Below are 11,914 nucleotides of genomic sequence, written 5' to 3'. Positions count from 1 at the left end.
CAAAAATTCACCCGCAAGTTATATGCAAAAGTGTATGGTATTATTAAAACAACACCAAAAGGAAACACATGCAGACATACAAAGAAATCTAAATGTCCATGGACAAGGAATGGTTAATAGACTATTATGTAATCGTTAAAAACTCCAATTATGAAACCTAGGTAGCAACATGGAAAATCACTTACAGTGTTAAGTTTAAGAAAAGATAAATACAAAAACTATGTCAAACTATAACAATGTAAAACTTAGCATGCATTTGGGCCAAGATTGAAAGAAAAAAGTGATTTATGCAGGCTTGTGGGATTACTGGTGGGTTATTTTGTGTGTGCTAGTAGACTCCTTTTATAATTTAAAAAAGGGAAAACATAGGGAAAAAAAGAGGAACACTTAGAATCACAGGGGACCAGTCAGCATAGGTGTATCTATTGCCACCCCATGGGATCAACAGGCTTGCAGGCTTGATTTCTTGTCCCACCCCGCCAAGCCCCAACAAAACACACCTGCCTTCTTAAAGAGTTCTCACAGAACACGAAACAGACTCCTCCCCAATTGGGAAGATGTCTAATTATGGTAGATACTAACAAAGTGAAACCCCAATTATCTTAACAGAATATGAGCTGGCAGAATCACTGAAGAGATGTAAAAGTTTCTGGATAACAAGTGATTATCTCGTGGGACAGAAGTGTTGGAGCCCATAAGTGAGGGGAAGACACTGGGTATGGTGGGAGCACCAGGTCCCGGTACCAAGTAAGCTACTACGCAGGCCAGTCCCAAATGTAAGGAGATACCTGTGTGGTATCTGCTTTACCTTCCACTCCCCAGGGCTCCTCTTCTGTCTAGGAAAACATGGTTGAGGGAGCAGGGTTGAATAGACTGGTCTTTTAAGGGGCTGGGAAAAGCATGTGGGAGAGGAGTGGTGGCAGCTGGCGGGGTGCTTCAAGGGTCAGTGAGGAGCCCGCCACCTTTACCTCTGAATCACAGAGATCCTACGTGAAGTCCTGTTCTCCACACAGAGAAACCTCAGGAATGGGCTGAGAATGGTCAGAGGTCAAAGCAAAAGCTATCTATTGCTAGCAAAACCAGAGCTAATAAATGGTATGGCGGATCTCTATTTAAAACAAACCCCAAAAATTTAACATACCTTTTATGAAAAAGGGGAGAGGAATAGTCTAAAATGTTAAAAATATCTGAACAGATGAAATTTTCTTTCCTTTTTATCTACACTTTAAAATTATTTCCTCAAACTATTTATTTCAAATTTTATTACTTAAGTAATTTTATTACATTATATTTTTAACATTATGAAAAGAAGAAGAAATTAGGCAGGCCAAAAAATTTGAGGAATTTCTTACAGAGAGCTCCAAAAATCATTACTATAAAACTCTTAAAGTATATCTAGCATGACTCAGCAAGGGACTGCCAGCTAGAAAATTGGTGAAGTAACTTAATTAAGATTAAAGGTGTAGTCAAAATAATAAGCTTCAGTTCAGTTTAGTCGCTCAGTCATGTCTGACTCTTTGTGACCCCATGAATTGCAGCACGCCAGGCCTGTCCATCACCAACTCCCGGAGTCCACTCAGACTCACGTCCATCGAGTCAGTGATGCCATCCAGCCATCTCATCCTCCGTCGTCCCCTTCTCCTCCTGCCCCCAATCCCTCCCAGCATCAGAGTCTTTCCCAATGAGTCAACTCTTCGCATGAGGTGGCCAAAGTACTGGAGTTTCAGCTTTAGCATCATTCCTTCCAAAGAAATCCCAGGGTTGATCTCCTTCAGAATGGACTGGTTGGATCTCCTTGCAGTCCAAGGGATTCTCAAGAGTCTTCTCCAACACCACAGTTCAAAAGCATCAATTCTTCGGCGCTCAGCTTTCTTCACAGTCCAACTCTCACATCCATACATGACCACTGGAAAAACCATATCCTTGACTAGACAGACCTTTGTTGGCAAAGTAATGTCTCTGCTTTTGAATATGCTATCTAGGTTGGTCATGACTTTCCTTCCAAGGAGTAAGCATCTTTTAATTTCATGGCTGCAGTCACCATCTACAGTGATTTTGGAGCCCAAAAAAATAAAGTCTGACACTGTTTCCACTATTTGCCCATCTATTTTCCATGAAGTGATGGGACCAGATACCATGATCTTAGTTTTCTGAATGTTGAGCTGTAAGCCAACTTTTTCACTCTCCACTTTCACTTTCATCAAGAGGCTTTTTAGTTCCTCTTCACTTTCTGCCATAAGGGTGGTGTCATCTGCATATCTGAGGTTATTGATATTTCTCCCGGCAATCTTGATTCCAGCTTGTGCTTCTTCCAGCCCAGCGTTTCTCATGATGTACTCTGCATAGAAGTTAAGTAAGCAGGATGACAATATACAGCCTTGACGTACTCCTTTTCCTATTTGGAACCAGTCTGTTGTTCCATGTCCAGTTCTAACTGTTGCTTCCTGACCTGCATACAGGTTTTTCAAGAGGCAGGTCAGGTGGTCTGGTATGCCCATCTCTTGAAGAATTTTCCACAGTTTATTGTGATCCACACAGTCAAAGGCTTTGGCATAGTCAATAAAGCAGAAGTAGATGTTTTTCTGGAACTCTCTTGCTTTTTCGATGATCCAGTGGATGTTGGCAATTTGATCTCTGGTTCCTCTACCTTTTCTAAACCCAGCTTGAAAATCTGGAAGTTCACGGTTCACATATTGCTGAAGCCTGGCTTGGAGAATTTTGAGCATTATTTTACTAGCGTGTGAGATGAGGGCAATTGTGTGGTAGTTTGAGCATTCTTTGGCATTGCGTTTCTTTGGGATTGGAATGAAAACTGACCTTTTCCAGTCCTGTGGCCACTGCTGAGTTTTCCAAATTTGCTGGCATATTGAGTGTAGCACTTTCACAGCATCATCTTTCAGGATTTGAAAAAGCTCCACTGGAATTCCATCACCTCCACTAGCTTTGTTCGTAGTGATGCTTTCTAAGGCCCACTTGATTTCACATTCCAGGATGTCTGGCTCTAGGTCAGTGATCACACCATCGTGATTATCTTGGTCGTGAAGATCTTTTTTGTACAGTTCTTCTGTATATTCCTGCCACCTCTTCTTAATATCTACTGCTTCTGTTAGGTCCATACCATTTCTGTCTTTTATTGAGCCCATCTTTGCATGAAATGTTCCCTTGGTATCTCTAATTTTCTTGAAGAGATCTCTAGTCTTTCCCATTCTGTTGTTTTCCTCTATTTCTTTGCATTGGTCGCTGAGGAAGGCTTTCTTATCTCTTCTTGCTAGTCTTTGGAACTCTGCATTCAGATGCTTATATCTTTCCTTTTCTCCTTTGCTTTTTGCTAATTTAATTAAGATTAAAGGTGTAGTCAAAATAATAAGCTTCAGCACACACCAATGTCTGCAAACTGTTGCAAGCAGCCAAAGTTGGAAAGAGCAGACCACAAAAGGCTGCCTGCCTGCCTTGCCTTACCTGGGGGCAGGTCTCAGGACACAGGGTGAAGGCTCCTGCCCCAGGGCCACAAATACCAGTCTAGGATCCATGGCCCACCCTGCAGAGCATTCAGTAGAGCTCACCCTAAAGCATCTGAACAAGCCAGATGCAGACCTGGTGACCTAACCCAGTGATCTAGAGCGGCCAATCAGCAGGCAAGGCAGGTTCCTGGGGCTCCGGGGCCTAGGCTGAGAGCCAATCTCCCTTTGAGATGAGATGGTGGAAATGTGCTATGATGCATACAAGTCCCTTGAGGGTGAAGAACAACTTCAGAACTGGCAGACTGACACTGTATCCTCTCAGAATAACTTTCAATTCAGGGAAGATCTGGAAACTAAAAAAATTAATAAAGTGAATATAAAAGTCCCAGCTTTTATTACAGGGTCTACCTGCTGCCCAGGACATTCTGCCAAACTTTTAAGTTAACATCAACTAGATGAGAGGGAGGGAACACCGTGATTTTGAAAGGGCCCTCATCAGGCCTGATTAACCTAGTAGAATTCTTTGGAAGGATAAAAGCAATATAATTATGGCAGAACTAGTAGGCAGAATTTCTAATGCCAAAATTCCACCAGAGAAACCAACAAACTGAATTCCACATTGCTGTGTGTATGTCTGTCTTTATCTGATTGTTGTTTATGGGAAATCATGAACAACAGCATTTTTTTAAAACTACTGACCAGTTCTGGACTGGAACTTGATAAACTTTCATAAACTTTGATAAGCTTTCATAAACTGCCTAGAATGGTAGTTTCCAACCCATAGGGCACCCAACTTCATATCCACAAACGTGCTTCCAGTGACCAGCCGTTAGAAACACCACTACTGGGACTTCCCTGGTGGTGCAGTAGATAAGAATCAGGCTTGATCCCTGGTCCAGAAGAGTCCACAAGGTGCAGGGCAACTGAGTCTGTACACCACCACTGCTGAGCCTGAGCTCCAGGGTCCAGGAGCCACAACCACTGAGCCCATGTGCAGCAACTACAGAAGGCCATGCACCCAGAGCCTGTGCTCTGGAACAAGAGGAGCCACTGCAACCAGAGAGCACCCCCTGCTCACCACAACAAGAGAACACCTGCACAGCAACAAAGACCCAGCACAGCCAAAAATTAGCTAGAAAAAAATATAAAAAAACAAACACAAAAGAAACCCCACTACTGAATAAGAGTTCATGAAAAAATTAACTTGAAAACGAGGTATCATATTTAAAATGCTTTCGGAACCAATAATCTAGCAGAAAATACACTAGGCTGTTAGATTCACAAGGGAAGAGGTTTATCTGTCTTGTTCACCACTGCATTTTCCATTAGGCACTCAATAAATATTTATTGAAACAATAAAATGCAACCTTCAAGATTGCAAATGGCCTAAAAGCTGTTCCAGAAATCAAAATGCAAAATTAAAAGACAAGTTCTCAGGAGGCTGTATGAATAGGCAAAATTATGGCAAAGAAGCCTTAGTGAAGGCAAACGTGAAGGAACACTTAGGGAAAAGCAATTCCAATTACACTTTTAGAATAATGGGTTCTGAGCTAAACTGTTCAATAAAGAAGCATCAACTTAGACTGTTCCCTTAAGACATTGTGTTGCATGTCTCATCACAGAAAGCCCAGAAAATACTGGGCAGTATCAGAAAGGACAGTGGAAACAAAATAAAACTCGTGATCCCACCCTTATTCAGAACCACTCCGTGTCCACAGCAAGATGTGCTGTGCAGTTTTGGCTCCCTATCTTAAGAAAGATGTACCAGAATTGGAAAATGTCTCAAAAAATGAGATTGAGTAGATGGAAAAGCTTTCTAATAAGAGCCTAAAAATCAGAGCTCTATTTTATTCTAGAGATGATGGTTTAGGGGCAAGGCGGAGCATAACTGAAGTATAGGTTTATTCACCAAACCTCAAACACTGGAGAGTAGAAGGCTGCATTTTTGCAGTCTGAAGTAAATGAACATATAGGTCCACAACAACGTAATCCATTAGTCAGAAAATATACTGAAATTGTTAAAGGAAAAATACACAAACGTGGTAACATCCACATTTACTGAAATTTAGAAAAAAAAATTTTAATGGCTCTGAGAAACTGAAAACTTGGTGGCCTGTTTTTCTTAACAGCGTTAAGTTCAGAAACAACAGATTAATGAGAGTTCAAAAACAGGACATTAAGTGGGGGAGATGCCCTCCAAATCTAAGAAAAGTCTGTCTCTATTCAGTACAATCTGTCTAATGAGACAAGGCAACAAATAACATCGAAGATTTATAGAACAATGGAAATGAAAGACCACATGATTCAGGAAACACTGGGCCGTGAGACCACAAAGACAAGTTTCTCTGCATCTGCCACTGCTTGCTGGATGAAGACTACAGGGAAGGAAGAAGATATGTGTGTTTTACAACCTGCAGGTGACCTCTTTACGCTGCTGCCCCACATGATCAAATGTGGTGTAAATACTGACATCATCCATGTTCAATTATTGTTATTAACAGTTAAAGGTTTAAAAGTGAATAAATAGAAGTTACCCTCAGCTTTTTATTTTGGAAGGAGCATCCCAGGGGATAAGAAAGCAAAAAATTACTCAATCTGTATGAAAGCACAGAGAGAGAAAGAGAAAGATTACTTAGCAGATACTAAGAAAGCACTTGGGTTGGTTCCCAGGTGGGAGAACTTCTGAACCAAGATGGAAGCTGGACAAAAGAGAGAATGAGTGAGCAAGCTGCTACTCCCATGACCTGCAGGAATGTCAGTCCGGACGTTCAGAAACGTCAGAAAAAGACATTGCTACTATGGGGCTAGAGATGGTAGCTCAGTGAAACTTTAGCTGAATCAAAGGAAACAGGAAGAACTATCCTTCACCAATTAACTGTGTGAGGATCTTGGGCAAGTCTTGGCTTAATATGTAAAATTAAGCTAACTTGAAGGACCTCTGAGAAACTGAACAGGCTAGGCTACAAATTAAAACTATCGGATTTCTATGTAAAACTTGAATCCTAAAGAAGACAAGCAGACTGTCTACCACATATATACTACTGCCCTCCTCAATACACACCTGAGGCCTCCTTACAGATCTAACTGACCCCAAGTCATGGCCATTCTGAGTTGGTCAGTGGCCAGCGCTTCATTTCATGAGGCACCTGGTATTCTACTGCTACTGCTGCTGCTAAGTTGCTTCAGTCGTGTCTGACTCTGTGCGACTCCACAGATGGCAGCCCACCAGGCTCCCCCATCCCTGGGATTCTCAAGGCAAGAACACTGGAGTGGGTTGCCATTTCCTTCTCCAATGCATGAAAGTGAAAAGTGAAAAGTGAAAGTGAAGTCGCTCAGTCGTTTCCGACTCTTAGCGACCCCATGGACAGCAGCCTACCAGGCTCCTCCATCCATGGGATTTTCCAGGCAAGAGTACTAGAGTGGGGTGTCATTGCCTTCTCCCCCTGGTATTCTAATCATTAGCAAAAAACAGCCAGAGAGAGTCTCAGCTGTATACAAGAAAACTGTGCCCCAAAGGACCCACACAAAAACAAGAAAAAGTTCCATTTGTCTCTTTGTCTGGTCTTTGCCAGAATGATTGCTATAAAATGCTTATCTGATCCCGTCTCAAAATCCCATCACCTTCAGAACAGAGCTCAAACTCTTCCCCAGCAGGCAGAATCCATTCCCATCTGCTCTGTGTCCACCTCTCCAGCCGCTGCCCAGGGTACCTTTCAGTTACTAGTGGTTCTCCCCAACTTTCTTGTGCCTGTAGGTCAGAGCTCAAGCTGTCCTCCTCACTGGCCCCCAGTATAAACCTGCCCCCTGCCCCCAGAGATCATGCTCCAGGCGCCCTCCTCCTGGACGCCTTCTCCAAAGAGTCTGCCTTTCTCTTGCTCTGTGGTTGCTGCCCAGGGGGGTTGGGATCGTGGCCTTTGCCTCGAACACACCTACCACACCTGACACCCAATGGCATGTGGGCTGTCACTGCCCCCACCCCTCCCAGAACCTTTTCCTGAGGCCCTTCAAACCCTGGCCGACACACCTGTCCCTGCCTGCCCTGCCCAAGGTGTCCCTACTTTCTCCCTCTCTAGGCCCTTCCAACCAAAAATTACATTTCCCAGGAAGAGAACTGCAGTGCAAGCATTCTGACAAGACTCACAGGATGTTGGAGCTGAAGTGGACCTCAGGAATGACCTGGTCCAGGGACTTCAGAATACCTGTCTGCAGACCGCTGATGGACCTGCTGCAAAAGAATAACACAAGGAGTGACTTTACAACAGAATCCCAGGTTCCACTGTAGCAACTCTGATTCAATGGGCCTGGGACAGATCTCTGCATTGGTTTTTAAAGCTTCCCAGTTGATTCCAGGGCTCTGGACTAGTACGACCTATTCATTTTATTCATGAAGAACTGAGGCTCAGAAAGAACAGGTTCACCCATCTCATAATGATCCAATGCCAAGACTTCTGTGGGCACCGAGGACACAAAGGGAAGGCCCAGACCCTGTTGCTGATCGCTGTCCCCGCTACAACCCACTGAAAACACCGCACAGCCACACACCTGTGGGCGCCCCCCCCAAATGCTCATCAAGGGGACACGGGCCTCCTAGGCAAGGGAGGAGGACGCTCTCTGACTGTCCCTGTCAGAAGTCACCCCACCCTCCCTCGTGCTCCTGTTTGTTTCACTTATGGGATAACTGCCTACCTTTATTTCAGTTACTTCAGTAACATGTTCTCTCTTCTGCTTCTTCATAAGCCCCTCAGTAGGCATTCACTACATCATTAATTAATCGGTATCCCTCGATTCAAGACTTAGCTTTCTACCTGGAGAGGCATCTCCAACCTAATGTGGCCAAAATCTAACTCTTGATTTCCTCCTACCTTCTTTCTCACTCAGTAAATGCCAACTCAAGCCTTCCAGATGCTTAGGCCAAACCTCTGCATCCTCAAATCCTCTCTTTCCCCTCATAACCTTCATCTAAATCCATAAGCAAATCCCATCAACTCTACCTTCAAAAATCCAACCATTTCTCAGCACCTCCAATCATCTTCTCCTCTTTCCTGGATTCCCACAAAAGCCTGCTTGCCTGGTCTCTTTGACTCTACTGTTGTTGTTTAGCCATAAGTCATGTCCAACTCTTTGCAACCCCATGGACTGCAGCCTGCCAGGCTCCTCTATCCATGGGATTCTCCAGGCAAGAATGCTGGAGTGGGTTGCCATGCCCTTCTCCAGGGGATCTTCCCAGCCCAGGGATCAAACCCATGTCTCTTGCATTGGCAGGTGGATTCTTTACCACAGAGCCACCAGGGAAGCCCCCTTGCCTCTACTACTCATTTTCAACACAGCAGCCAGAGTGCTGCTTTTAAAACACCCACTAGATCATGTTCCTCCTCTCCTCAAAACCCTTCCAGATTGTCCCATTTCATGCAGAGTAAAGTCCAGTCTTTACCCTAGCCTACATGCCCAGGATAATCTAACAGTTCTTCAACCATGCAGGGCAAACTCCTGCTCTGAGTCTCTGCATTTACTATTCCTCTGCTTGGGATGTTCTTCCCCTCAGATTTCTGTGGGCTCACTCTTCACTCCCTTCAGGTCTTTATTCAAACAGCACTTTGTGAGGAGCCTTCTGTGACCACTATGCATAAGCTACCAATCCGCAACCTCACCATCAATTTCTGTCCCTTCAGTCTGCTTTTTCTTCATGGCTCTTAAACCATCTGACACATTATATAATTGCCCATCTATTTGTTGTCCATTTATAGGCTCCACTTCGTTTGCTAGACGGTAACCCTGGTTAGAAAGCGGGAACGATGCGACAGTCTTATCTGTCCAGAACTAAGATTGTTCAAGGATAGTACAGATTCCTAAGCAGATTTATTACAAGTCAAGCAGCTGGTAAATTTGCTGTGTTATTTGTGTTTAGCTTTTAAAAATCTATTATAAGTAGAGAGACTGAGTGGTGATGGGGCCTTGCCAGGGGGAAGGGTCTGAAGCAGCACTTGTCTATGAATTTGAGGCCTCTGTGGGACTGTTTAAGTTAAATATTTTATTGGTGGAAAGTGCCTACTGGCCACTGTCCCCACAATAAGGTCATCTGTCTTGAGGATGGGATCAGTGTGATGCCAGCGGAGGGGGAAGACTAGCTCTGAGATGATGAGGACATGGGGTGGTCTGGAATCTTAAGAAAAGAGGATACAACTCAGTGACTATACCAAAAATCACTGAATTCATGCACTTTACATGGGGGAATTGTATGTCATGTGAATTACACCTCCATAAAGCTGTTAGATTCTTAGAAAAGACAGAAAGGAAGGAGGATAGAACTGAAAGGAAGCAAGGTTATAAAGGACTATACAGCTGCCAGCAATGATGCAATGGAAACTAGGTGTAGGCAACAAAATTGAAGCAGAAGGACCAAGATGAAAACAGATCCGTTGTGACCAGTACCCCCTTCCTTCCATTACTGAGACAGATCCCAGCAGGAGCAAGTACTGCGAGAAGCCACTTGGTTAAAAGGGAATGGGACCCAGGGGCTGAGTACTTTAAAGGGAAGACAGGGCTCCTGCTGTCCACACACCATCCTGAGGAGTCCCCACCCACTGAACTTTGTAAAAGCATCATCTCTTGGTAGCAGAGCCCCCCAAACTTGGGCAAGAAGCCTCAGACCTACTGGGAACCAAGCATTCACTCCCAGATCAAAAGGTCCCCTCTGGTACCTACGGTGGCTTTGCGTGTGTCACCAATCTCATCTACCACAAGTAAACCAGAGTTCTGGAAATTTAAGGGTTGGGGTGAGGGGCAAATGTGCTGTTAGTCTTGGGGTGTCTCTGCAGCTCCCTAGCTCACTACAGAGTTCGGGAGTCAGAGAGTCAAAGGCCTGGTCAAGGCCGCCTCTCCCAGCTGCTCTGTTCTCACTCCCCATTTCTTCTCCTCACAGCTCCACACATAAACATATACTCTTCTCCTTCCCCTCCCTCTCATCCCCGACTCCCTCCTCCATGCCCTCTCCATCCCTCCTCTCTCCCTCCTCCTCGCCCCCTCCATCCCTCCGTCCCCTCCTCTCTTCCCCTCCTCTCTCCCTCCTCCACACCCCCTTCCATTCCCTCCTCTCTTCCCCTCCTCTCTCCCTCCTCCACCCCTCCGTCCCCTCCTCTCTTTCCCTCCTCTCTACCCCCTCCATCCCTCTGTCCCCTCCTCTCTTCCCCTCCTCTCTCCCTACTCCACGCCCCTCTCCATCCCTCCATCCCCTCCTCTCTCCCTCCTCCATGCCCTCTCCATCCCTCCATCCCCTCCTCTCTCCCTCCTCCATGCCCTCTCCATCCCTCTGTTCCCTCCTCTCTTCCCCTCCTCTCTCCCTCCTCCACGCCCCTCTCCATCCCTCCATCCCCTTCTCTCTTCCCCTCCTCTCTCCCTCACACTTTCTTCATTACCCCCTTCCTCTGCTCTCTTCTCTCCTTCTCCTAAAAGAGATCTGGGTGGGCTCTTCCACATGGCTGCTCAGATCCCAGGCAGCTAATCTCCTGCAGGAACACAGGGCCCCAGACAAGGCAGCTTTTCAGCAACAGCTTGGCGTGGCAATGGACCTGACATCCAGGTGTCCACACGTGTGCCCACTACATATGTCTCTGGTGAGCCATGGGAATGACAGGGAATAACGTGCTCAAGAGGACATCTCTATGTGCCCTTCCACCATCAGACAAAATGGAATATTAAAAGTGCTTATTTTTTAAAGATATTATCTGTAAAATGTTCACAAATAAAATGATGTGATATTTGGGATTTGCCTCAAAACAAACACAGGGCAGGAGGAAGAGGGAGGGGACACAGATAATGAGGCAAGATCGGCCATGAACTGATAACTGTTAGATCTGCTGTGAGGAATGCATGGGGGGTTATTATGTTATTTTCTCCGTGTATGCACATTTCAGCATACTAGGGACCAGACTCTTGGAGAGTGAACTCTACAGGTGCAACTAGCCAACCTCAAAGGTCATACCCATTAGGATGGCTGTTATCAAAAAACAAACAAAACAAAAACAGAAAACCGCAAGCGTTGCTGAGAATGTGGTGGAGAATTAGGGTCCTTCTGAATTGCTGGTGGGAATGCACTGTTTTCCATAGTGGCTACAATTATACAAACACAGTGGACCTAACACTTCTACTTCTAGGCACACAGCCAAAAGAGCTGAAAGGGACCTCAAAGAAGTATTTGAGCATGATTCACAATGTCCAAAAGGTGGGAAAGAACAAAACAACCCAAGGATCCATCAGTGGATGAATGGGTAAACAAAATGTGATATAAATATAAAAGGGAGTATTATTCAGTCATAAAAAGGATTGGAATTCTGATCAGGCTAAAACATGGATGAACCTTAAAGACAATACGCTAAATGAAATTAGCCAGATACAAAAGGACAAACACGGCATGATTCCACTTAATAGGAAGCACCTAGATTAGCCAGATTCATAGA

At 44.8% G+C, this 11,914-nt stretch overlaps 1 protein-coding gene across 5 annotated transcripts in view; it reads right to left on the bottom strand.

Moving 5' to 3' along the window:
* ZNF592 (zinc finger protein 592) overlaps positions 1-11,914 on the bottom strand; it is a 50,889-nt gene that overhangs the window by 25,148 nt on the left and 13,827 nt on the right. For 3 of the 5 annotated variants that reach the window (XM_027520656.1, XM_027520659.1, XM_027520655.1), the window contains exon 3: positions 7,603-7,686. The gene's annotated coding sequence lies outside the window, so the exon portion shown is untranslated. The remainder of the gene's footprint in view (positions 1-7,602; positions 7,687-11,914) is intronic. The other 2 variants (XM_027520658.1, XM_027520660.1) reach the window with 1 other exon arrangement.

The sequence above is a fragment of the Bos indicus x Bos taurus genome, chromosome 21, assembly GCF_003369695.1.
Source record: "Bos indicus x Bos taurus breed Angus x Brahman F1 hybrid chromosome 21, Bos_hybrid_MaternalHap_v2.0, whole genome shotgun sequence".
NCBI lineage: Eukaryota > Metazoa > Chordata > Mammalia > Artiodactyla > Bovidae > Bos > Bos indicus x Bos taurus.
This window is presented reverse-complemented; position numbering and strand designations above follow the sequence as displayed.